A 26,346-nucleotide genomic window follows, 5' to 3' on the forward strand; every position below is an offset into this window, starting at 1 on the left:
GCGAAAGACATAAGAAGACTTGAGGCGGTCCAGAGGAGGGCGACGAAAATGATAGGAGGCTTGCGCCAGAAGACGTATGAGGAGAGACTGGAAGCCCTGAATATGTATACCCTAGAGGAAAGGAGAGACAGGGGAGATATGATTCAGAAGTTCAAATACTTGAAGGGTATTAACGTAGAACAAAATCTTTTCCAGAGAAAGGAAAATGGTAAAACCAGAGGACATAATTTGAGGTTGAGGGGTGGTAGATTCAGGGGCAATGTTAGGAAATTCTACTTTACGGAGAGGGTAGTGGATGCCTGGAATGCGCTCCCGAGAGAGGTGGTGGAGAGTAAAACTGTGACTGAGTTCAAAGAAGCGTGGGATGAACACAGAAGATTTAGAATCAGAAAATAATATTAAATATTGAACTAGGCCAGTTACTGGGCAGACTTGCATGGTCTGTGTCTGTATATGGCCGTTTGGTGGAGGATGGGCTGGGGAGGGCTTCAATGGCTGGGAGGGTGTAGATGGGCTGGAGTAAGTCTTAACAGAGATTTTGGCAGTTGGAACCCAAGCACAGTACCGGGTAAAGCTTTGGATTCTCGCCCAGAAATAGCTAAGAAGAAAAAAAAATAATAATAAATTGAATCAGGTTGGGCAGACTGGATGGACCATTCGGGTCTTTATCTGCCGTCATCTACTATGTTACTATGTTACTAAAAAGGTTAGGGCTCTTCAGCTTGGAAAAGAGACGGCTGAGTGGAGATATGATTGAAGTCTACAAAATCCTAAGTGGTGTAGAATGGTACAAGTGGATCAATTGTTTTTACATCATCAAAAATGACATGGAAATACTTTTAACACCAATAGGAGGAAATATTTTTTTTCATTCAGAGAATAATAAAGCTCTGGAACACATTGCCAGAGGTTGTGGTAAGAGTGGTTAATGTAGCTGGTTTTAAGAAAGGTTTGGAATATTTCCTGGAGAAAAAGTCCATAGTCTGTTATTCAGAAAGACATGGGGGAAGCCCTAGATTGATAACATGGAATGTTGCTAAGTATTTGGGCTTTTGCCAGGTACTAGTGACCTGAATTGGCCTCCGAGAAGATGGACTACTGGACTAGATGGACCATTGGTCTGACCCAGTAAGGGTATTGTTATATTCTTAGTCTTATTTACCGTACCTTTTCTAATAATTCCTAGCATCCAGCAATAGTAACTGGTCCTGGCCCTTTAAATCACTTAGAATATCGACCCCATAGTCTATATTTTTGTGTGAAATAGTGTACATTATTTAAAGCATGGGTAAAATGACATTTTAGTTTTTATCTGTTGTTTTCAGATTAAAACCAACATGAAATGGCATTCCTAATGGTTTCCATAAAGTTTCAAACAACAAAAATCCTAAATATTGATATTCAAGTGACTATAGCTTGAATCATCAAAGTATTTTTGCCAACAGATAGAATGGAAAAAATGTTTATATGAATACGACCCCTGACAGATTTACATCTTAATCCAGGTTATATCACAGCATAATTAGCAATTATCATCATCAGAATCCATAGTAAAACTATGAGCCATTAAAAGTATTCACCAGTGTATATCCTGCTATTGCTACTTGTACAGTGTAATAGCTGCCTTTATTCTCAGGGCAGTCACAATCTGGTGTAGACGGGATGCAGAAAACCTAAGAATATCCATCAGGACAATTAAAAAGTCACATGAAGCTGACACTGACATCTCCAAAGTTAAAACCCTAGAGTGAGGTGACAACACAAAATGGCCAATGCCAATAAAATCATGCCCAGAAAAGAGAAATGCCATAGCTGTTTGCAGAATACAGAGATTGTGAGCTTCTAGCAAAGTCAATCATTTTTCCTTGACTGCCTTGGGTAATCATACTTCTCATACACATTATACCAATTTTCCATATTTATGGCAATAAGCAAAATAAGTGGTTTGAACCAAGATAATTTTTGTATTTATGAAATTGTATTTCCGTATGTGGTAAGCTGCTGTGACTGGATCTATAGGTCTAAAAGGACACACAGATACTGGTGTCAGTCTTGAGTTGGTTGGAAGACTGTGCTTAGTCATTCAATTTGCTATACTGTTTTCCCCAGGGAGCTCAGTTTTATTTGAATTTATTCAGGTACTCAATCTGTCCTGTTGGGCTCACAATCTATCTAATGTACCTGGGGCAGTGGGGGGGATTAAGTGACTTGCCCAGGGTCAGAAGGAGCAGCGTGGGTTTGAACCCACAACCTCTGGGTGCTAAGGCTGTAGCTTTAACCACTGCGCCATACTCTCTCCCTAGGAGTGGCTTAACATACAGTATAGTGCAGTAGACCAAGATCCTGGGGAACTGGGTTTCCTTCTTAGTCAATCAAGTTACAATGCACCTAAAAAGGTTTTTTTTCAATTATTCTACTGTCTTTTTCTTCCAGTTTTTTGGTTGATGCATGTCAAAAATTACCATAGTGAAGAATTGCTTAAATTGTTTTATTTATTTATTTGAAAATGGCCTTTTCTAACTCGCTTCATGTGATTTTAATAGTATAATTGATTAATATTTTGCTGGTAAAGAGAATACTTACATAGAAGAGAGTTGTACGAATACACTTAAGCTCACACACAAGGGTACGACTGGATTTCCGGCACGAGCATTTTCTAGTGCAGGTTGACGAGCGCAGATGTTCTGTCCTGCTGTATCACGGTGGCGTCAAACCACCTCCAAATGTGAAAGAATCCAAGGGTACGATAAGTCTCTCGAAAATGGGATAGTGTCAAGCAATCTCTTGAAAATGCTATTAACTACCGACTCATTTGGGAGATTTTTGCTGGTAGGTTTATTGGTTCAATTGTGTTTACATTTGTCTTTTTTAAAAAAAATTGTAGTGCTAAATCACTAGAGATTAGAGAAGAGCAATGGGGAAGGGGGAGAGGGGAGAGGGGAAGGCGAAGGGAAAAGAAAATAATCATCCACAGTTGAAAAAGGTGAAGTACTGTGGATGCAATTCCATATTTTACCCGACAACACTCAGCAGCCATCGGTAACCGAATCAGATCAGTTTAGAAGCAGTGGGCATTTATATTTTTAGATTGGTTATATTTCTATAGAGAGTGATTTCAGAAAAGCCACTATTTACAAGTGTAGATGGATATGGTTTGGGTGGGAATACATATGTAATCAAAGAGATTTCCCCCGTCATCTTTGCCACCCTCTTGGAAATGTTAAGTTTGTGCAGTGATGGTATGGTAGGTGGTATGGTATGGCATGGTCTGTTAAGGGCATGCACCCTTAATAGAATAGCGCTCAAGCGCCGATCTTGTGCCTGACTGTGGGTGCCAGACTTACACCCGCTGAAACCTGGTATAAATGCACTGACCCAGTATTTTACATAACATAAGAACATAAGAAGTTGCCTCCACTGGGTCAGACCAGAGGTCCATCTCGCCCAGCGGTCCGCTCCCGCGGCGGCCCATCAGGTCCGCGACCTGTGAAGTGGTTTCTGACCACTTCTATAACCTACCTCAAGTTCTATCTGTACCCCTCTATCCCCTTATCCTCCAGGAACCTATCCAGACCTTCCTTGAACCCCTGTACCGAGTTCTGGCTTATCACTTCCTCCGGAAGCGCGTTCCATGTGTCCACCACCCTCTGGGTAAAAAAGAACTTCCTAGCATTTGTTTTAAACCTTTCCCTTTCAATTTCTCCGAGTGACCCCTAGTGCTTGTGGCTCCCCACAGTTTGAAGAATCTGTCCTTCAAACTGTGGGGAGCCACAAGCACTAGGGGTCACTCAGAGAAATTGAAAGGGGAAAGGTTTTCAGAATGGCCTTAAGACACGGTCTTCTCAAAGCCACGCCTCTTTTCAAGATATGCGTTAGGGGAGTTAGGCACACTGCCCTATAGAATCACATGCAGCCTGATGCACTTACAAACCCTGATTGGTGCCAAATAACATCAATAATTGATTGTTATTGCCCAGTTATTTTTGTTAATTGGCTCTTTAACCCATTACGTTGCAGGCGCATCTCAGATTTGCACCTAAATTCGGACAGACTTTATAGAATCTGGGGTTTACATTCAGCGACTCAAAACATTTTTCCCTATCTGGCCTGGTGGGCTCACAATCTATCGAATGTCCCTGGGGCAATGGGGGGGATTAAGTAACTTGCCCAGGGTCACAAGGAGCAGCATGAGATTTAAACCCACAACCTCAGGGTGCGGAGGCCGTAGCTCTAACCACCCTGTCTTTTGACCGCTAATGACTCAGGTCTTCCAACCGCCGATTATGCAATGTTCATTGTGACTTTCTCCCTGCCTTTACATTTCTAGCCCAGTTTCTGAAGGATGGGGGATTGATGGGTGAGAATATGCTCATAGTGGCTATAGAACGAGTTACTTCTCTTCACTGGCTGGATCCAGCGGGGTGCTCTGCTTTCCCTTTTTCATCTTGCGATGCATACGCAACTCCCTTGGAAATGTAACCAGGGGCTTTATCACAACATGGGGATTCCAATTTCTTGTGGCTGAAAATTCTTCTGTTAGTGCCGGCGCTTTACAACATCATGATGTGAGATAATTATTAATGCAAAAGCTTAAATAGGCATCTGTTATCTGCTAGACAAGCAGTATTGTATTGCATTTTTCTCAAATATCTAGAGAGAGAACATTTTTAGAGTTGGACTGAGTATATTAAGCCAAACAGCTGCTAAGAGCAGAGGAAAATAAAATAGCATTTGTCTAAGTTGGATGTGACACGCTGATTAATAAGACAAAATTACACGGCCTTTCACAAAATCAGATATTTTGCCTGTCGGAAACATTTTGAGTCATGTGAGATCAGGACTGAACCTTATGCGTCTCTCTTCTCCACCCCCACCCCCCCCAAACACTCTTTTTTTTCCCCGGTCTGCAACCCATGGTACAGGGCAAGTTGTCAGAATTTGATTAGGTGCTCTCATGGCAAAGCTGAGAAAAATGAGTTATTGGGCCTACACAGGCACTTGACATCTGGATGGCAATCCAAGCATGACCCTGGGAAATGAAGAAATCAGCAACGCAGAGACGATACTATGTTTGCATTTTAAATGGGCCCAGGATGAGCAGCTCGGAAGACAATAAATCTTCTCCCGTTTTAGGGACATGTTTTAAACACAACAGTCTGCCTACAATGATATGGAGGGGAGAAGTGCGGTGCTGGCCGACAGGAAATTAAAATTCAACAAAGCGATGTGTTTTCAGAGAGACTGGTCTTAACTTTAGTGAACTGGGAAGATGGGAAGAGAAGAGCTAACTACCACATTAGATAAACAACAAACGAATAGGCAGCACAGCATATCCGGATGATGGTAGCAAATACAGTCAAAACCTTGGTCTGCGAGCATAATTCGTTCCACAAGCACGCTTGTAATCCAAAGCGCTCATATGGCAAAGCAAATTTCCCCCTTGAAAATAACGGAAACTCAGACGATTCGTTCCACAATTCAAAAACTTTTTTTTTTTTTTTTTTTTTTTTTTTTTTTGTAAATACTATACGTACTCGTATTGCAAGACTTTGCTCGTTTAGAACAGTCACTACACTCTTGCAATGTCAAAGAGAGAAGAACCATCGGCTCAGTCATGACGTGTGTGTATACTGTATGTACTTGTATTGCAAGACATTGCTTGTATATGAAGTTAACATTTAATCAAATGTTTTGCTTGTCTTGCAAACCAAGTTACTTGCAATCCAAGGTTTTACTGTACTCCCAAAGATGACACTCAAGTTTCAAGTTTATTAGGATTTTATATACCGCCTATCAAGCTTATCTAAGCGGTTTTACAATCAGGTACTCAAGCATTTTCCCTATCTGTCCCGGTGGGCTCACAATTTATCTAACGTACCTGTTACACTCACACTGTTACGTAGCACTTCAGATTATCTTGTTTTGTATTTTTGTGTCAGAGTTGGTATTTATTTTAGTTGGTAAGGAAATCTATGTGAATGAGAAAACCTTTTGGGGGTAGAACAGGAGGAAATTTCATAAAGGTTTTTTCTGCATCTAAAGGCTTTTCTATATGCAGAAAAGGGCTTTTATAAAATGGAGTGACCACATACACATCCAAAAGCCAATGCTTCTCCTTGGAGGTAAGTAGCATGGAATCCTGCCAGGAACAAACCCTCTTTGAAGCCGCTTTCAATTCCAAACTCCACCTGCTAAGCGCCAATATTTGTCTTATCATTCCTTCTGTACAGAGACGCTGCACGGTGGCTGCCTGCAGATTTAAAATTACAGTGGCTGGGAGGAGGTGGGTTGGACGCTAAGTAGTTTTCTGTAACTTTATCATCCAGCTGCTTCGCACAAGGGGGTGTATACAAAGGAAGGAGCATGGGTGAATCATGGTCATGTCCAATACTTAGGCATCTTACATAGAGGGTTGCCAGATTTTCCAATCAGAATATCCAGCCCACCTAGACCCGCCCAGTTCTGCCTATCCCTGCCCTAATCCGGCCCCCAGTTCCCGGTCCCCGCTGTCTGCTCTTGTCAGGCAGGAAATCTGTGTGCGCGCGGCTGCCTTGCGATGATGTCACGCGCGGACTTTCACCCTGCCCGACAAGATTTGAGGAGGCTTTTCAAAATCCGGACAAAGTGACAGGTTTTGAAAAGCCGTACGGAAATCCGGACGTCTGGAAACCCTAATCATACAGAATACTGTAAGCTGCATCCTAAAGTTTCGCATTTAGGGCCTGATTCTGTAAAGGCCGCCGATCTTGGCAGCCGCAGATCGCATTGGCGTCCTTTACAGAATCACAGCTAGTTTTTCTGACAGACTCCTTAAATGTAGGCTAGCATTTTGCAGGCTTACTTTTAAGGCATCCGTCTCGCACCTACGGAGATACTTCGGGATGCTTAAACATGCCCAAGGCCACATCTGGGTGAAACCATGCCCCCACGCTCCATCTTGGATGTGCTTTAGTGTCCCTATGCACTAAAAACACCTTCCTTGCAGGCGTCCTTCCTCGCAAATTTTTTCTAAAAGCATGCATCCCGATTGGCTGCCAGACAGTGGTAGGACGCCTATCGCCGCCTGTAATTGGGATGCGCAGTTTGAGAATCAGGCCCTTAATGCTCACATTTGTACCATGTGAATAGCAGGCATAACTGGGCAGACCTACGGTAAATGTAAGTGGATAGATGAGTCAAAAATGTAATGCTGTAATACTTCTTATTGTTTTTAAGAAATATTTTTTCTTATGCTTTCTTAATACTCTATATCAGGGATCTCAAAGTCCCTCCTTAAGGGCCGCAATCCAGTCGGGTCTTCAAGATTTCGCCAATGAATATGCATTGAAAGCTGTGCATGCACTTAGATCTCATGCATATTCATTGGGAAAATCCTGAAAACCCAACTGGATTGCGGCCCTCAAGGAGGGACTTTGAGACCCCTGCTCTATATCCACAACCTTTGTTAAGTGAATAAATAAAGGGGAGGAGGGGGAACCGGAGAAATAAGAAAAAGAGCAATGAAATGACTGAAGGTTTTAGTATAATTTCCTGATATTGCACGAGCACTTTTGCATAAACAAAAAACTGAACTGCAGATCCTCATTGCTCATCATCACCGTTGAAGATCTATGCCAGTGGTTCCCAAACCTGTCCTGGGGGACCCCCAGCCAGTCAGGTTTTCAAGATATCCCTAATGAATATGCATGAGAGAGATTTGCATACCTGTCACTTCCATTATAGGCAAATCTCTCTCATGCGTATCCATTAGGGATATCTTGAAAACCTGACTGGCTGGGGGGTCCCCCAGGACAGGTTTGGGAACCACTGATCTATGCTAAGATAAGTAGCAATTTAAAGTTGAGTAGATATATAGGTGGGAACATGTGCGATGTCACACACACGGTTACAGCGTTTTGCTAATGACCCGGGTGGAGGAGCACTGAGCACATTGTAAAAGAGTATTTCACTTAACAAAGGTTGTTAAGAAAGCATAAGAAAAAATATTTTCAAAAACAGTAAAAACAATAAGGAGTATTGGATCTTTTCCAGATAAGCCCCACCAAAAAGTTAACCCCTGCCACCCAAAAAAGATTATAAAAAAGAGGTGCGATCTGTATAAAGTAAAGTGGGGGGTTCCCCCCCACGCCCCCCCCTCCCCCCCGTTGGAGCCCTTAAAAAAATGGTCCGACAGTTTATCCTATTTTTTATAATGTTAAGTTTCATATCCTCTTTTTTATAATCTTTTTTGGGTGCTCCGACGGAGGGGCGTGGGGTGGAACCCCCCCACTTTACTTTATACACATCACGCCGCGTTGTGGGGGGCGTTGTGCTGAGAACTTCACTGGTTAAGGTTGCGTGCGCTGGCAAAAGGTGGCGGGGCTTAACTTTCGGCGCATCCACTTTTTCCATTAGTGGCGGGGCTTATCTGGAAAAGATCCGAAGTATTATATTTTTTGATGCTATAGCAAAATAAAGTGGATAGATGAGGACATGTGCTAGTATTCTATAGCAGAATCTGGGCACCCAGATGTCATTACTAGGTTGCATGTAAGTGCCAAATTTGTGGCCCATAGTTCTAGAATAGTCCCCATTACGACAACTAAAATGAATCATTAAGCCTCACTCTTTGTTCAGTAGGATAGACCTCGGCTAATCTCCATCTTTCCCCTCATTAGTTCTCCAGTAGGGAATATTTGTGCATAGCACAGGGATTATTGGATCTCATTACCATTTTCATCTCCATCAAGACCACTCAATGCACCACCCTTTCAGTAGAGAACATTTTTCCTGATGTTGCCTCTGAGCTTTGTTTCCCCCTGGAAAGCTCATCCTGTGACTTATTTGTTTTTAAGTCGGTGTGATTTATACCGCTGGGGTATTTGATTGTTTCTATCATATCACCTCTGTACATCAATAAATACTGAACATGGCTCTTCCCTATGGGAAACCAGGCAAGAAACAGAAGCAGACGGAGGCCGCAGGCATTAATCGATGGCACAGTGGCTTCAGGGACGCTCAGTGATATCACAATGTGCTCTGGCTGCCCTGATTTCAACTGAATTGAACTGAAATGGCCTGTCTACCTACAGGGGGGGAAAAATAAAAAAGGGATTCCAAACGCTAGATGTCAAGGGCACATGAAAATATTTTGGCGTTATCAGAGAGGGGGACGGCTACTAGACACACAAATACAGTTTGCCTTATAAGGCTGGGTATCCAATTGGAAATGAACCTAGAAATGATTTTTAAAACATGGTGCACTATTTACTGAAGCTTGTCTGCACAACAACCAAGGTCAAAATAGACAGAATTGGACTGTTTTTTTAGGAGCTGGTGAACCTGGGGAAGACAGGGTCTATTTTAGGTAGAAGAAAAGGAAGGACAAGAAGAAGTGGGTGACTTAGTAATTAGAGCAGCTGTCTCAGAACCCTGAGATTGTTTATTGTATATTTCATATCTCACTTAGTGCAGTAGTTCAAAGTGGCTTTACAAACTAAAATGAAATTAGGTACTTGAGAAAAACGACCCTATCTGTCCCGAATACTCACAATCTAGCTAAAGTACCTGATTAAAATTAAAATATGTAATAACTTATAATACAATTCCAAGGTGGCGATAAGTTACACTTAACCCCCCCCCCAAAAAAAAAAAACCCCAGCAAAAATAATTTAAGATTAAAAATAAATAAAGAAAATAGAAATAAAGAAAGAAGATAAAATATGTAATAACAGCATATAATACAATGCCAAGGTGGCGATAAGTTACACTTAACCCCCCCCCCAAAAAAAAAAAAAGACAGCAAAAATAATTTAAGATTAAAAATAAAGAAAGAAAATAGAAATAAAAAAAGAAGATAAAATATGTAATAACAACATATAATACAATGCCAAGGTGGCGATAAGTTACACTTAACCCCCCCAAAAAAAAAAACCCAAAACAAAACCAAAAACAGCAAAAATAATTTAAGATAAAGAAAATAAAGAAAGAAGATAAAAAATTAAATTAAATAACACAATTTTCAAGAGCTAGAAAAGTCTCTGAAGCGGCCTGATAATAAGTTCAGTCTGTAGAGCCAGGTCAACAGGCCGTCACCAAAGAAGCAGGACCAGGAATCATGCTGATGAAGATTACGACGATACCCGTTATTGGACAGGCAAGACCAGACGCCGTCGATTGCAGACGTTTGGAAGTGAAGTTCAGTTTCCCTTCGATGTGTCCAACAACGCAACCGCAGGAGTGCAAGTCTACCGAGGAGAGGGGAGAGAAGGCAGGCCACAGGAGATTGTGAGTTTGATTCCCACGGCAGCTTCTTGCAACTCTGGGCAAATCACAGAGCACTTCATTGCCCCAGATACAAAATGAGCACCTGTCTAAAATATGTAATCTGCTTTGATTGTAACCACGCACAGAAATAATGGTACCCAAGTCGCATCCTCTTAAAAAAATAAAGGGAAGGAGGGGGAGGGTGTTACATTCAGTATTAGCATTACACCTGGGAAAATCTTAGCCAGTAAATAGGATTACAGAACAAAAAAGAGACATTTTGGGAGAACTTTACTAGAGCACAGTAATGAAACAGAGTAATTTGTTTCTTTATTATGATGAGGTCTATCTATGGTTTCATTTCGCTCTTATAGGTTATACGGAGTGTTATTTAAAAGTGATGCCTATTCTATAACCTTTTCTGAAATTTTTTTATATACATTAACAGACTAGTTCATTCCTTCCTCCCTTCCCTCATTAGCGATAGTTCTTCCATTTCCCAACCGGGGTCTTCTTTTTATGTGTGTGTGAAAACTAAACTATATCAGACTAGTTCCCAGGTCTTGGTTCTCTAAATCAAAGGAAGGGGACATGATCGAAACATTCAAGGTACTGAAGGGGATAGTAGATAAGGACAGGTTGTTCACCCTCTCCAAGGTAGGGAGAACGAGAGGGCACCCTCTAAAGTTAAAATGGGATAGATTTCATACAAACATAAGGAAGTTCTTCTTCACCCAGAGAGTGGTAGAAATCTGGAACGCTCTTCCGCAGTCCGTCATAGGAGAAGACACCCTTCAGGGATTCAAGACAAAGTTAGACAAGTTCCTGCTGAACAAGGATGTACACTGATAGGGCTAGTCTCAGTTAGGGCGCTGGTCTTTGACCAGAGGGCCGCCGTGTGAGAGGAATGCTGGGAATGATGGACCACTGGTCTGACCCAGCAGCGGCAATTCTTATGTTCTTATGTTTACTACTAGGCCAGCACTAAAAAACACGCTATGATTTTGTAAAAGTAGGGGTAATCTAATCTAATCTTCTATTTGTGCATCGCTCATACCTATACAGGCTCAGGGCCACTGTAAAGAGAGGTAAGAGGGGAGAGAAAGAGGAGGAAATGTTAGTATCCAATGTTTAGCATATAGTCTACCAAATTATCTACTAAATATTGATGCTAGGTTGTCTTCAGCGTTATCTTTATATAAATTTTCACAATGGTTGCATGGAATACAGCTACTGTTTGGGTTTTTGCTAGGTACTTCTGACTTGGATTGGCCTCTGTGAAGACAGGATGCTGGGCTAGATGGACCCATTGGTCTGATTCAGTAAGGCTATTCTTATGTTCTTATGTGAGCCAAGTATAGGACAATGAAGCCATTGTGACATCAATGATGAGGATGACTCTTAGGCATTGGTGGAATGAGGCATTATGACATCACAATCAGAGCTGTAGAATGTTGCTACTCTTTGGGTTTTTGCCAGGTACTTGTGACTTGGATTGGTCTCCGTGAAGATGGGAGACTGGGCTAGATGGACCATTGGGTCTGACCCGGAAAAGCTATTCTTATGTTCTTAACCGTTAGTCAGACCTATATGAAATCATAAGTATGCGAGTCTTAACATCCTTCTGTTTATTTCGGTAAAGACTATTTCCTCCTTTTACGAGTGCCTCTTAATTAGCAATTGTTTACAGAAGCAGCCAAAATTTTACATTAGTGGTTGCAGAGGGCATATCATATGTTGATTGCTTCCTCTGTCAACTCATTTAGTTTATACAGTAATGAAAAATAAATGAATTTTAACAGGCATGTACAGCTCATAAAGTACAAGTGGAATGAAAAGTCCGGTTTTAGCCAGCTTAACATTTTTCAACCTTGATCTCTGTGCCAATAAGACCATAGAACTCTTATATTGGATAAGAAGTCGAGCTACGCCTAATAAAAGTCTGACAAACTCTAACAGGATGGATACTGAATAGAGAGCAAGGCCGCACCTACTAGGTAATAATTATTTTGGGGGTTAGTTTTGAGCTATCTGGTATTCAATCCTGCTGTTTAATTGAGTTCTGGTTTCTTTGGAACTCCAAGTTTCTCCCATATAAGAGATTAGGTCATTATTTTAGAGACATGCCCACATCAAAATAGCCTACTTTATCGGCAATTGCTTTACTGGTAGCATCTTTCAATGTTTATATCATAAACAACACTGTGCATCTTATATCTTATCTTCTATGTATAATAACTTGTTTTCATCAAGAAAATGTATATGTTCAACAATCTATATTAGTTTCTATACAGCTGCATCTTCGGAAGTGAATCAAACGGGTTATTTACCTCATTTGAAAAGTCACACTGAAATCGATCCGCTGTATTCTCTCTTTTTACATTTAAGTTTAATCATACTATTTTTCACTCATTTTATTTTATTTTTTTTATTTCACATCTTTGAAAATTGTTGGCCCGGGACTCTATCCGACATGTTTTGCCCTTAGGCTTTTTCAAGGCTTCCCCCCCCCCCACACACACACTTTCTTGTCATGTCCCGCCATCTTAACAGTCAGCTTTTTAGTTAAGACAGATAACTAAACTATTTAAGACGGATAACTTAACTAAAAAGTGGTCTGTAGCTGCTAATTTTCAGCAACATTTAACTGGTTATTGTCACTGAAATTAACAGCACTTAAGTGATAACCAGCTACTTTGGGGGGCATTCCAAGGGCAACGTGAACACTTGACTGGTTCCAATGGATGTTGTTTTGTTTATAGAAATGGATTATGTATGCTTCTAATTGTTACCCAACGAGAATGCTCCAGTCGAGCGAGACACAAATAATGGTAATAAATAAAACAAATAGATAAGTGTCGATATTCCGTACTTAACCAGCCAGGTTAATTGTGTAAATGGGACCACATAAAAACCCAGGCCAGGATTCTCAAAAAACCACGTTAAAAACTTATGGGGTGCTGTCATTGGCAATCTTGTAGCAAATTCAAAAGCGTGAGTCAGTCTCATAAAATCACATATGTAAATGAAGTTGGCAGACAGTAGCAAAGATTTGCTAATGCAGATGTTCAAATACTTGAAGGGTATTAACGTAGAACAAAATATTTTCCAGAGAAAGGAAAATGATAAAACCGGAGGACATAATTTGAGGTTGAGGGGTAGTAGATTCAAAGGCAATGTTAGGAAATTCTACTTTACGGAGAGGGTGGTGGATGCCTGGAATGCGCTCCCGAGAGAGGTGGTGGAGAGTAAAACTGTGACTGAGTTCAAAGAAGCGTGGGATGAACACAGAGGATTTAGAATCAGAAAATAATATTAAAGATTGAACTAAGGCCAGTTACGGGGCAGACTTGCACGGTCTGTGTCTGTGTATGGCCGTTTGGTGGAGGATGGGCAGGGGAGGGCTTCAATGGCTGGGAGGGTGTAGATGGGCTGGAGTAAGTCTTAACAGAGATTTCGGCAGTTGGAACCCAAGCACAGTACCGGGTAAAGCTTTGGATTCTTGCCCAGAAATAGCTAAGAAGAAAAAATTAAAAAAATTTAAATTGAATCAGGTTGGGCAGACTGGATGGACCATTCGGGTCTTTATCTGCCGTCATCTACTATGTTACTATGGTACACCAACGATGACCAGCATTTCACACTACTGCTGCCTCAGGGTGTAACAGAGCCAGTTTTGAGATTTCAGGGGTGGTTTTTTATGCCAATGCCTGAATGGTGGGAGGGTCTGTTGTCTGAGGCTTTTCCTCCCCTGATATATTAGCTTTGGCCTGTGCATAAGTGCTGTTTCTTTACCTTGCACTCTCCTTGTGAAAGAGCCCTCGTTATATTTCTCACAGAAGAGCAAAAACTACATTTCAGTACTTATCGAGGGCATCCAATTATTGATGATTAAGAGCTTGTTAACCAATACATTTGCACGCACATCTCGGCAGTACACCCAAACTTGGACACCGTTTATAAGATCTGGGGGCTAATGACTTTTGTTAAAAGTGGACCATCCGAAGTGGACCGAACTTTGTGCAAATGTCAAGAGTGTTAAAGCCTACCATATTAAAATTCAGCAGAACTGGCTCTGTGACCATTTCAAAAGTACGAGAAACACTGCCAAAAACACATCACCGATGTCTTTAATTCCCTGTGATGTATTAAAGGCAAAATTGAAAAGCTGAAAGGTGCTACAACATCTATACATATGCATGATTTTGATGACCATATTTTATTGAATCGTCGGAAAAGTTGGCAAAAGATGTCAGCATTTCTATTGTAAAGAACAGCCGAGACTAGGGGAACCTGGCTTCATGGATAGCAAATAAAATGAGTTATGAGTCTTTGCATCAGGCCATTTACAAAATTGGCCCTTGTCATCATGGTAGTCAGTCATTATGCGTCTATGATAAATTTTGGGTTCATAATTGTTTTATGGCTCAAACTTTTCAAGAAGTGAATTTCAAAAGTCACTGCTCTAAAAGGCTATTCACCTAGGTAAGATGGCTGACTGATAATTGTCCATCCTTTTCATAGGTAAGAGTACTCAATGATACTGACAATTCATGTCAAGTAGTTAGAAACATAGAAACATAGAAACATAGAAAAAAGCAGCAGAAAAGGGCTATAGCCCACCAAGTCTGCCCATTCCAAGTATCCCCTCCCCTGAATTTACTCCCTTAAAGATCCCACGTGAGTATCCCATTTTCTCTTAAAATCCGTCACGCTGTTGGCCTTTATCAGCTGGAGTGGGAGTCTGTTTCTATAACCATAAAGCCCTATGACCTCACAATGCAGATGTAAAGAGCTTTAGCCAATAGGAAGAGGAGATGCAAATGTTAAGAGCCTTAGCCAATAGGGAGACGAGGAGATAGTGGATGCTGTGGCCATTTGGCCTTTATCTGCCATCATAGAAACATAGAAAAAAGCAGCAGAAAAGGTACCAAGTCTGCCCATTCCAAGTATCCCCTCCCCTGAATTTACTCCCTTAAAGATCCCACGTGAGTATCCCATTTTCTCTTAAAATCTGTCACGATGCTGGCCGTTATCACCTGGAGTGGGAGTCTGTTCCAATGATCCACTACTCTTTCGGTGAAGAAGTACTTCCTGGAGTCGCCATGAAACTTCCCTCCCCTGATCTTCAGCGGATGCCCTCTGGTGGTCGAGGGTCCCATGAGCCAGAAGATATCATCTTCTGACTCGATGCATCCCGTGATGTAGTTATATGTTTCAATCATATCTCCCCGTTCTCTTCTTTCCTCAAGTGAGTACAAGAAAGAAGAGAGGTGGAGGTGTCAACTCGTGTCAAGTAGTTGGCTGATTGGCGAAAAAGGCTGGAGGTGGTTTTACCTTTTCTAATTTATGGGTGCTGTTTTGAAAGTCAAAACGTATCCACAAGAGAGGAGGGTGAAAATCTCAGAGAATCCTTTCCCCTAGGTAATTTTTAAGGAGAACGTATGCACTTACTTTTCCTTTGAGGAACCTGTACAGAGCTGTCAGTGAACGTTACTATCTTAGTAATTACTTGTAGACAACATTCAACCCATAAATTACATACTGCGGTAGAATATTTATTATAATGACAAGGGAACAATCTATATTTTGTCATGTATTATTTGTATATTATCATGTAGGTATCTCTGTAGCTCACCTAGAACAGTAGATAGATGCAAGTAATTAATATTTTTGATAAACAACATAAGATGTACTTAGTCACCTTGTCCAAATCTGAACTCGAGGCGCACGAGTCACCCATCCGATGTGACTTATGACATGTTTGCATTAGATGGAATAAGGCGATTTGTCAAAGGTTCATCAATGGAGAAGCAGATTTGAACCATGGTGCCCCTCTTCTACTCATTTTAAAACTGCAGCCCCTCCCCTCTCAGGTTGCTTTATCTTAATGGGGTTTTCAGTGGCGCTAAGTTGCAAATTAACATCTTTGCAGAGTTTTTCAGATATCTGACAGATTAAAATTCCTGTTCTGCATTTCTCATTTTTACACACAGAAAATTACTTTTAAAAACAGCTGCCAGACAAGCATATAGGGCCTGATTCTATAAAAGACACCTACAGCCTAATTTAACTCATTCCCCCACCCCCCAAACCTCTTTTATAAAATCGCTAGCTGGCACGCTGAATGCTCCATGCTGCTCTGACACTCATAGAGTTCTTATAAGTGTCGGGAGCAGCGCAAAGCATGCAGTGTGCTGGCCGGCGCTAATAACCGCTTTTGCAGTTTTGTAAAAGGAGGGGTTAATGTTTTAGTGATGACATTAATTGAACATCACCTTCATAAAGCAATTTAAAAAATTAATTAGGGGATAGGCACCATGTAGGCATCTGGGTGTGAATAGGGGTAGAGTTTAGGCATGGAATGAGTTCGGCGTCGGTATTATAGCTCTGCCTTAACCACACAAACCTCAAACACATATGATTTTAAAGTGTTTGAGGCTTGTGCAGATGAGGACGGAGCTTAGGCATTGGTGGACTGAGGCATTATGACATCACAATCTGAGCTGTAGAATGTTGCTACTTATGCTTTTAAAGTGTTTGAGGCTGGTGCAGATGAGGACGGAGCTTAGGCATTGGTGGAATGAGGCATTATGACATCACAATCTGAGCTCTAGAATGTTGCTACTTAGGATCTTAAAGCGTTTGAGGCTTTGCAGATGAGGATGGAGCTTAGGCATGGGTGGAATGAGGCATTATGGCATCACAATCTGAGTTCTAGAATGTTGCTACTTAGGATTTTAAAGGGTTTGAGGCTTGTGCAGATGAGGACGGAGCTTGCAGGAATGGGGCAGGGACAGGAAAAGAACTCACGGGTCGGAACAAGAAAAAGAGTTCCCGCGGGGATGGGGAAAAATTTGACCCCCATGTCATTCTCTAACTCTGACCTAATATACCGATGCCTAAGTTGCAGACACCTAGCAATGCCTGACTCTACTTAGGCGCCATGAAGTGTGGGTCTATAAATGGCACCTAACTTTGAATGGCATGCAGTGGGTGCTACATTCCTAGGTGCCTACCAAGTTAGACATTTTATAGAATCAGGCCTATCGTATGTGCACCTACAAGGTGGCATGTATTTATATGTGTTCATAGGCTGTTAGGGCTATGCAGTTTTGTAAACTACATTCATTCAGTGGCATAGCGAGGGTGATTAATGCCCAGGGTGGTAGCGCCTTTCCCCTGCCCTCTTCTCTACCCCCACCCCCATCCCCTTCCCTACACCTCTTTAGTTTTCCCAGTGCAAGCACCATCGCGAACTTGTTGCCTGCATCGTGTCGGCTCTCCCTCCAACGTCACTTCCTAGGCATGGGACCCGGAAGTGACATCAGAGAGAGCTGACACCAATGCGTGCAGCAAGCGTGCGATACTGCTCACGCTGGGAAAATTAAAGAGGTACGAGTGAAGGGAAGGGGGGTGTATGCGTGTGGCAGGGGGGTTGGGAAGGAACAGGAGGCGGAGAGGAGGACAAGTGTCAGTGCCCCCACCAAGACGGCGCCTGGGGTGGACCCCCCCCCCCACCTCCCCTTACTATTCCACTGCATTCTTAACTTCTTTGGAGTATTTGTGAGAATTTGTGAACCAGCGAGGGCAGTTTCTGTTGCCTATTTTATAAAAAGACTACAGGTTCCTTATGTTCCCTTTAGAAAACAGAATGATTTTTTTGGACCTCTCAGAGGCACCAGATTTTCTCCACTGTGCTCAGGGAGATCATGCATTGCACGGTTCTCTATTCAAAGGACAGGAACAGAATTTGTAAAGGAAGTGACTACAATGATAAACGGAGCCATTCAGAATCTGAAGAGACTTAGGAAGAACAGATAGAATACCAGGACTCTTAATTTATCATCAGAGGAATATGTAGACAAGTGGAAGGTGATGGTCTTTCATTGGATTAACTCAACCCAACCTAACCCAAGAAGTCTCACCTTCCACTAGTGTGTTGACCCGTATAATTTATGTTTTATTAAACCAAATATTTCTTTCCTATCCCTTTCTTCTTCAGAATGTATATGTGACATTGCTTTTGAACTTCTTGATGGCGGTTTCAACAGTATGTTGCACTGCACACTTTAGCTTGCACAGACTATAATAAATTATTCCGAGGTCCAGGTTGAGTAGACGTGACTCCACTTGAAATACATTACTAAGCAGCAATAATGTCAATGGTTGGTTTACCAACCAGTGGGGTAGAATTAAAAATGCATTAAAATTTATACAAAGGCAAATAAATTGCAGTGACTTTAGATTAGTTTTGACATGGTTAAATGAACCATTTGTTTCTCATTGTGGTGGCTAATGCAAGAAAACAATCGTTTTGTAAACTGCATGCATTTAAAATTCTATCAATGTGAAACACGGTGAAGTTGGATGCAAATCAGCTAAACATTTTGGGAGCCAGAGAGTTCTTTTCAAACACACAATAGATATTATGTTGTTCTTTATTGGTTTCTATCCAGAAAATCATTTGCCAGAACCACAACTTATCCAGTTGAAGATCTCTAGATCTTAAGCCGAGGCATCTATTTGCTTTAACAATAGTGAGGGAGATCCATAGAGCAAGCAGATGGAGACAGGATGCTGGACTCAATGGACGTTTGCTCTGATTCATAAACCCATCCAGATGGAGTCAGGATACTACCGTATTTTCACGCAAATAACACGCACCCGTATAAAACGCGCACACATGTATAGCGCGCAGAAATCACGATGATAAGCACAAAAACTTTGGTATAACGCGCTCACGATTATACCGCGCATGCTGCCCGACTCTCCGTTCACCCCCCTGACTTCCGTGCACTGCCCCGCCTCTCCGTGCGCTGTCCCGACTCTCCGTTCACCCCCCCTGACTTCCGTGCACTGCCCCGACTTTCCGTGCGCTGTCCCGACTCTCCGTTCACCCCCCCTGACTCTTGCTCCGATTGCGGGTGCGGGTGGGAGCGCGTGCGAGCGGTCGTTCGGGGTGGGGGTGCGAGTGGTCCTGCCGGGGGGGGGGGATGTATCGGACGTCGGGGAGTCGGCCGGGCAAGAGGGCTTGGGCTCCCTCTTGCTCCGATCGTGGATGCGGGTGCGGGTGGGAGCGCGTGCGAGTGGTCGTTCGGGGTGGGGGTGCGAGTGGTCCTGCTGGGAGGGTGAATCGGGCGTCGGGCGGGGTGGGAACTATGTTTTAAAACTTTTGTATACCGCGCTCACGCATATAACGCGCGAGGGGTATGCGCGGTAGGTAAAACCGCGTATAACGCGCGCGTTATATGCGTGAAAATACGGTAGTCTGTCTTCTCCTGCTTTGCCTCCTATCTCTCCCAACACACCTTTAGTGTATGTGTTGGTGGGTCCTCTTCTGCTGCTACCCCGCCAGCGTTTGGCGACCCCAGGGTTCTGTCTTAGGACCTCTTCCGCTCTCTCTCTACACCTCTTCCCTCAGTGCCCTGATCTCTTCCCATTGCTTCCAGTATCACCTATATGCTGATGACTCCCAGATCCACCTCTCTACACTCTAAATTTCACCTAAAGTCCAAAAAATGGTCTCTGCCTGTTTGGCTGACATTGCTGCCTGGATGTCCTGCCATCATCTGAAACTAAACATGTCCAAGACTGAGATGCTCCTTTTTCCTCCATCTTGGTAAACAATACTGTCATATTTCCAGTCTACTCTGCTCGCAACCTTGGAGTCCTCTTCGATTCCGCCCTCTCATTTTCTACTCACACATCCAACAAGCTGCTAAGACATAAGAACATAAGAACATAAGAAGTTGCCTCCACTGGGTCAGACCAGAGGTCCATCTCGCCCAGCGGTCCGCACCCGCGGCGGCCCATCAGGTCCACGACCTGTGAAGTGGTTTCTGAACACCTCTACAACCTACCTCAAGTTCTATCTGTACCCCTCTATCCCCTTGTCCTCCAGGAACCTATCCAGACCTTTCTTGAACCCCTGTACAGAGTTCTGGCTTATCACCTCCTCCGGAAGCTTGTTCCATGTGTCCACCACCCTCTGGGTAAAAAAGAACTTCCTAGCATTTGTTCTAAACCTGTCCCCTTTCAATTTCTTCGAGTGACCCCTAGTGTTTGTGGCCCCCCACAGTTTGAAGAATCTGTCCTTATTTACTCTCTCTATGCCCTTAAGGATTTTGAAGGTTTCTATCATGTCCCCTCTAAGACCTGTCACTTCTATCTCTACAATATCACGAAAATGTGCTCCTTCCAATCTAAGCACACTACCCAGACCCTTCTCCACCCTCTTGTAACCTCACACTTAGATTGCTGCCATCTACTTCTAACTGGTCTCCTCTTCCCCTTACAATCTGTGCAAAACTCTGCTGCACGACTCATCTTCTACTAACCTCACCACACTCATGTCACCCCTCTCTTTAAATCACTTCAAAGGCTCCCTATCCACCTTCACATACAGTTCAAGCTCCTATTGCTGACCTACAAGTGTGTTCATTCTGCTGCCCCCTCAATATCTCTCCTCTCTTCTCTCTCCTTACACACCTCCCAGAAAACTCCGTTCCTCAGATAATATGCTCTTAGCTGCACCCTTCTCCTCCACTGCCAATTCCAGACTCCGTTCCTTTCATCTAGCTGCCCCTAGGCCTGGAATAAATTACCTGAGTGTGTCTGCCAAGCCCCTTCCCTTATTTAAAAGCAGACTGAAAACCCACCTTTTTGATATAGCCTTTAATCCTTAACCCTACTCCTCTGATGTCATAATGCCTCATTCCACCAATAAGAGCCAACCTCATCAGTGATGTTACAATGGTTTGATTGCCCACCAATCCAGCCAGCTGATTAACCATTCCCCTTAACTGTATTCATGACATCCTGTTTGTCTGTTCTTGTCTGTTCAGATTGTAAGCTCTTTGGAGCAGGGACTGTCTTCTTTGTGACTCTGTACAGCGCTCTGTACGTCTGGTAGCGCTATAGAAATAATTGATAGGAGTAGCAGTATGATGGATCCATAAACCCATCTAGAGACAGGATATTAAACTTGATGGACCTCTGAGTCAGACCAAAGTTCTATCAGGCAAAATATCTTGTCTCTGACGGTGTCCAATCAAGATCACAAGGCAGCACCTGGCAGATCCCAAGAATACATCTTTTTCTTAGTCTCCTCTCAGCAATTCTGACGTGTTCTTGACTAGTAATTTTTATGAACTTCTTTTCTAGGAAGTTCTTGAAACCTAGTTAAACCCAGCTAGATTAGATCTAAACCATGTCTTGATCCCATCTGAAGCAACAACATTGCAGAGTTTATTTGTTGAGTGAAAAATACTTTCTCCAGTTTGTATTACATCTGCTACCTGTTAGTTTCATAGGGTCTTAAGCAGTGGTGTAGCAAGGATGAGAGGCATCCGGGGTGGCGAGTGACCCTCCCCCGCCCCCCACTCCTTCCCCGATCGCACGTGCCCCCCCTTCCATTCTTTTGCACCTCTAGTTGAAATGGTTGCTCACAGCGGTCAACAATGTGCTCTTCGCGGCCCCATCGGCTCTCCAACATCATTTCCTATGCGCGGCACCCGGAAGTGTTGTTTGCGGGTGAGCCGACGGGGGTCACGAAAAGCAACTAGAGGTATGGCCACTAAACTGATCGCAGCAAGGAGATTCCCTTGTCGCGATCAGTTCAGCGGCAACGTGATTCTCTAACCAGTGCCTGCGACATGGATGCCAGTTAGAGAACCATGAATGTTAGGCGGGCAATTCTATATAGGACGCCCATGTGCGATTCTCAAAAGCTGCTTAGTCAACTTCAAAGACTGGGCGTCCTATACAGAATCTGGCCCTCAATGCCAAGGTTAGTTCAGCCTGGGGCTGATGAACTGAATATTCCCCTTAGGGTGTTCTGTAGTCCTGGTACAGTTTGAAGACATAAATAACTATTCCATACTTACCTGTTCCACCCCGCTCATGGGTTGCAAAGCTCCATCATGTCTCTTCTCCAATTCTGATCCAAGCTGAAGAACCTTAAACTGTTTCAGCCTACAAAAATTCCCTTTTATTATTATTGCTTTATCTGTACTTTATCCAGTTCTGCAATATTTTTTAAAGATGGTGTCATACTAGAGATCTTTTATCTGCTTTATATGACCCTTACTGCATTTCTGTGACCACAGTTATGTCAGGCCTATAGCTTTCCAACGCTAGATTATCTATAAAAGAATTTCTGCACTCAGATACCTTATAGCAGGGGTGCCTAATAGGTCGATCGCGATCGACGGGTAGCTCGCCAAGGCAAAGTGAGTCGATCACCCAGGACTCACTTTGCCTTGGCGATCTATCGGGCCGATCAGTCTTCCTCTCCCCGACGTCAGTTCTGCCGTCGGAAAGGAAATTCGGGCCAGCCAATCGCTGCCTGGCTGGGCGGAACTTCCTCTCCGACAGCAGAATTGACATCGGGGAGAGGAATGCTGGTCGGCCCGAATCAGGGAGAGCATGGGTCGGCGTCGGCATTGGGGCCTGTTATCCATTGGTGGCGGTTTGGGTCCTGTTCCCCCATGGCAGCGGCAGCAGCAGTGGCTTGGGGAAGGGCAGGGAGAAAGAAAGAAAGGGGGCAGGCAGGGAGACAGAAGGAAAGACGAGAAACAGAAAAAAAGAAAGGGGGCATGAAGAGAGAAAGAAAGAAAGGTCAGGGAGAGAGGAAGAAAAAGTTGGGGGAGGGAATGAGGTGTGGAGGAGAGGAAGCATACAGGCTGAAAGAAAGATTGGATGCACAGTCAGAAGAAGAAAGTGCAACCAGAGACTCATGAAATCACCAGACAAGGTAGGGAAAATGATTTTATTTTAAATTTAGTGATCAAAATGTGTCTGAATTTATATCTGCTGTCTATATTTTACAATATGGTCCCCTTTTACTAAACCGCAATAGTGGTTTTTAGCGCAGGGAGCCTATGAGCGTCGAGAGCAGCGCTGGGCATTCAGCGCAGCTCCCTGCGCTAAAAACTGCTATTGTGGTTTAGTAAAAAGGGAGGTGGTTGGTATTTGTTTATTTTTGTATGGTTGTTACTGAGGTGACAGTGCATAGAGTCATCTACTTTGACCTCTTTGAAAAAACCCCGGAATAGGAATGATAATTAACAATTCTATGCGTACAGTGTGCGTTGTGTTTTTTAAAAAATTTTATTGTTGGTAGATTATTTTGACTTGGTCATTTTAAAAGTAGCTCGCGAGTCAAAAAAGTGTGGGCACCCCTGCCTTATAGAATAGGTTATCACCTTGCAGTACTGAAGCGCCTAAAAGGAGGCCCCCACTCATAAAACTGCTCCTTAATGGGTTCTTGTTTTCCTACACATATTTTTTGAAGAGCTTCTTTCTTCTGCAATAACACTATTTTGTCCCTGAAAATAACTTTTTAAAACATCTTTCCCCGTGCTGTAAACCATAGCATCGACTCTGATCTCTGTGACATTCTCCTGGTGATCTACTGAAAAATAACAAAGGAAACTATAATGTGGAAAGTAACTTTAGAAATGCATTTTCACATGCTCATGCACCTAAAATGCCTTTTATGCAATTACAAAACAAAAGCACAAAGAGCCAGATTCTCTTAATGGCGCATAAGTGTGCCTACAAGGCATCCTAGAGGCAGGTGTCTATCTATTAGGCCAGGTTTCACCGGGCCTATCTTACCAATTCCTAAGACAACCATGCCTACTTTTCAGGTAGGCACTGTTAGGCATTGGAAAATGCCCGACTTAGACTGGAATTCCATGCCTAACTTTTAATTTTAATTTTTTTAATTAACTATTCAATTAACTTCAAAAGTGCAGTCAATTACCATGCCATGTTCGAATTAAGAGTTCTTGCTTCTCGTTAGCTGGGCCACAGTTGTGGAACACATTGTCGGGAACATTACGTTTTGTTTTTTTTAAATCTCCTGCAATTCAGAAGTTACTTAAAACCTACTTATTTCTTCAATTTTTTTTTTTTTTTTAAGTGAATACATAACAGTGGTTTCAATTAGGTTCGAACAGGTAATGGTTTATTAAAGTGAAGAACGATGATACTCAAGAACAGTTTGAATGCATTCATATTGTGACTATGAAAATAGACTACTGTAACTCTGTATTTTCCTCTACTTAATGTATGTCTTTTTATTTTGTAATTCTATTCTGTATGGAAACTTGCAAGCCACCTTGAATAAAGGCAGATTAAAAATGTTTTAAATAAATTGTTACATAGTTTAGGTGCGTATGCTAGTTAAAGCATTGCTAGGCAGTTTCAATTAGGGCACCATTGAAAGGGCTTTCAAGTTCCAGGCAATCAGACTTCAGTTTATTGATGGAACCAACACGAGCTGTGTTTCGGCATACCTACCTGCGTCAGTGGTCAAGTCGATGGAAAAATAAATGAATACAACCATCCAACATGGAATTTTGCCAATGGTGTAAATTTGAGTAAAATTCTGCCTAAAAGAGAAATTTGGGTGTGTCAGCGAACCATCAATGTCTGCTCGTACCAAAACCAAAACTACATGCCTGATTTTCTATTTTAGGCAGAATTTTACTCAAATTTACATCATTGGCAGGATTCCATGTTGGATGATTGCCTTCATTTACTTTTCTGTTGACTGACCCCTGACACAGGTAAGTATCTGAAACACGGCCAGTGTCGGGTCCATCAATAAATTGAAGTCTGACTGCTCGGAACTTGAAGGCCCTTTGGGCTTTTGTTTTGCTCTTTGTGTGATTTGTACTCTGTCTCCTTCCCTGCTTTTCATGTTTCTAAAATTACACCATTGAAGGCTATATCAAAAAGGTGGGTTTTCAGTCTACTTTTAAACAAGGGAAAGGGCTTGACAGACATCGTTAGCATTTAGAACACACCAATCTTTACCACATGCTAACACAATTAGCGTGCAACAATCGTTAGCGCGTGCTAACACAGTAGTGCCCTTTGATGATTTCCCTCCCCCCCAATCTCTTCTGTTAAATTATTTTCAAAATTGACCCCTTAGGCCACCTATGTGGCTTTACAAAAAAATATATATATCTCTAAATAAATTGTTATAAAACCACTCTTTTTAAAAATAATCTGTTTGGGATGTTCCATAGGTCTTTTTTGTTGATTTCTCTCTCTTATTTACATTATTTTATTGTTGTTTTGTGGTTGTTTTATTTTGCCTGAAGACAGCGGGAGGTCAACACATAGGAAATGGAGGCTTTTAAAAATGCTGTTTAGCCATGGGTAGCAGCCAGTGCTAGATTCCCTAAAATCGATGGACCTATGACCAGGCACTAGTGTGAATGGAATTGCAAACTGTTCTCGCATTACAAAAAAAACAGAGCTGCAAAGCATCAGACTGTGTACTGTCTGGGCAGCACCTCATCAGAAGAGCTATTTTGTCCCTTGGGGGCAGGGACTGGAAGAGATCAGGTCTCCAAAAAAACATCTTTGCAGCACAGCAGTGAAAAGTAATTTTTTACTCTTCGGCTGAATACTGTAATACACGGGTAGTTTGCAATGAGATAAAAAAGAATGGCCTCGGTTTTCTAATATCTACCGCAATCGAGAAGCAATTATAGTTCAGCGTTTTTTATGCCATAAAAGGCACCTAAAAGGAAGAGCGCTCGCTTTAAAGATGCAGAAAACATTTCAATAATCTGTGTGCAAAGCTTGGTCAAAGCAGGGCACAAAGAAAACCTCGAGGACTGAACGTTCTGGGGTGGCTTCTACGACTGAGATCAGACTCCTTGAAAGGCTCATCTCACGTTTATTTATTTATTTGTTGACTTTGCAGACGATTTTATGCCCGAACCATTATGTATTTCATGGTAAGATTAACTCGCCGGTTTCCTCCTTTCCCAGCTGAAATCAGGAACTGCAAATCTGGCGGAAGCCCAGTGCCTGACAGCTGTGAACTTTTCTGCACAGAATGGGCCCTGTATCTCTCACCAATGAAAGCGGCAGTGGTCTGTAGATGAAAAAAAAAAAAAAAAGAGCCATTTTTGCTCACAAAGCAGGTCCGACTCTGAATGCTCATGTCATGTAAGACAGTCTTTTCACTCCCTGGAGAGGGCCAAAAGAGGAGGGGGATTGAAGAGAAGTTAAAACAATCGGGAAACTGATCAGATATCGTTCGAGTCAGGACTGGGAGACCCTTTGATT

At 42.5% G+C, this 26,346-nt stretch overlaps 1 protein-coding gene across 3 annotated transcripts in view; it reads right to left on the minus strand.

The window, feature by feature from the left end:
• The window catches only part of LRRC4C (leucine rich repeat containing 4C), a 584,836-nt gene that overhangs the window by 125,634 nt on the left and 432,856 nt on the right, over positions 1–26,346 (minus strand). The window contains exon 4 of one of the 3 annotated variants that reach the window (XR_004537629.1): positions 10,113–10,226. The exons of the other annotated variants lie outside the window; for them this stretch is intronic. The gene's annotated coding sequence lies outside the window, so the exon portion shown is untranslated. Of the gene's footprint in view, positions 1–10,112; positions 10,227–26,346 lie in introns of those variants that run through there. 3 annotated transcript variants of the gene reach the window in all.

Source organism: Geotrypetes seraphini, chromosome 19 (assembly GCF_902459505.1).
Source record: "Geotrypetes seraphini chromosome 19, aGeoSer1.1, whole genome shotgun sequence".
Taxonomy (NCBI): domain Eukaryota; kingdom Metazoa; phylum Chordata; class Amphibia; order Gymnophiona; family Dermophiidae; genus Geotrypetes; species Geotrypetes seraphini.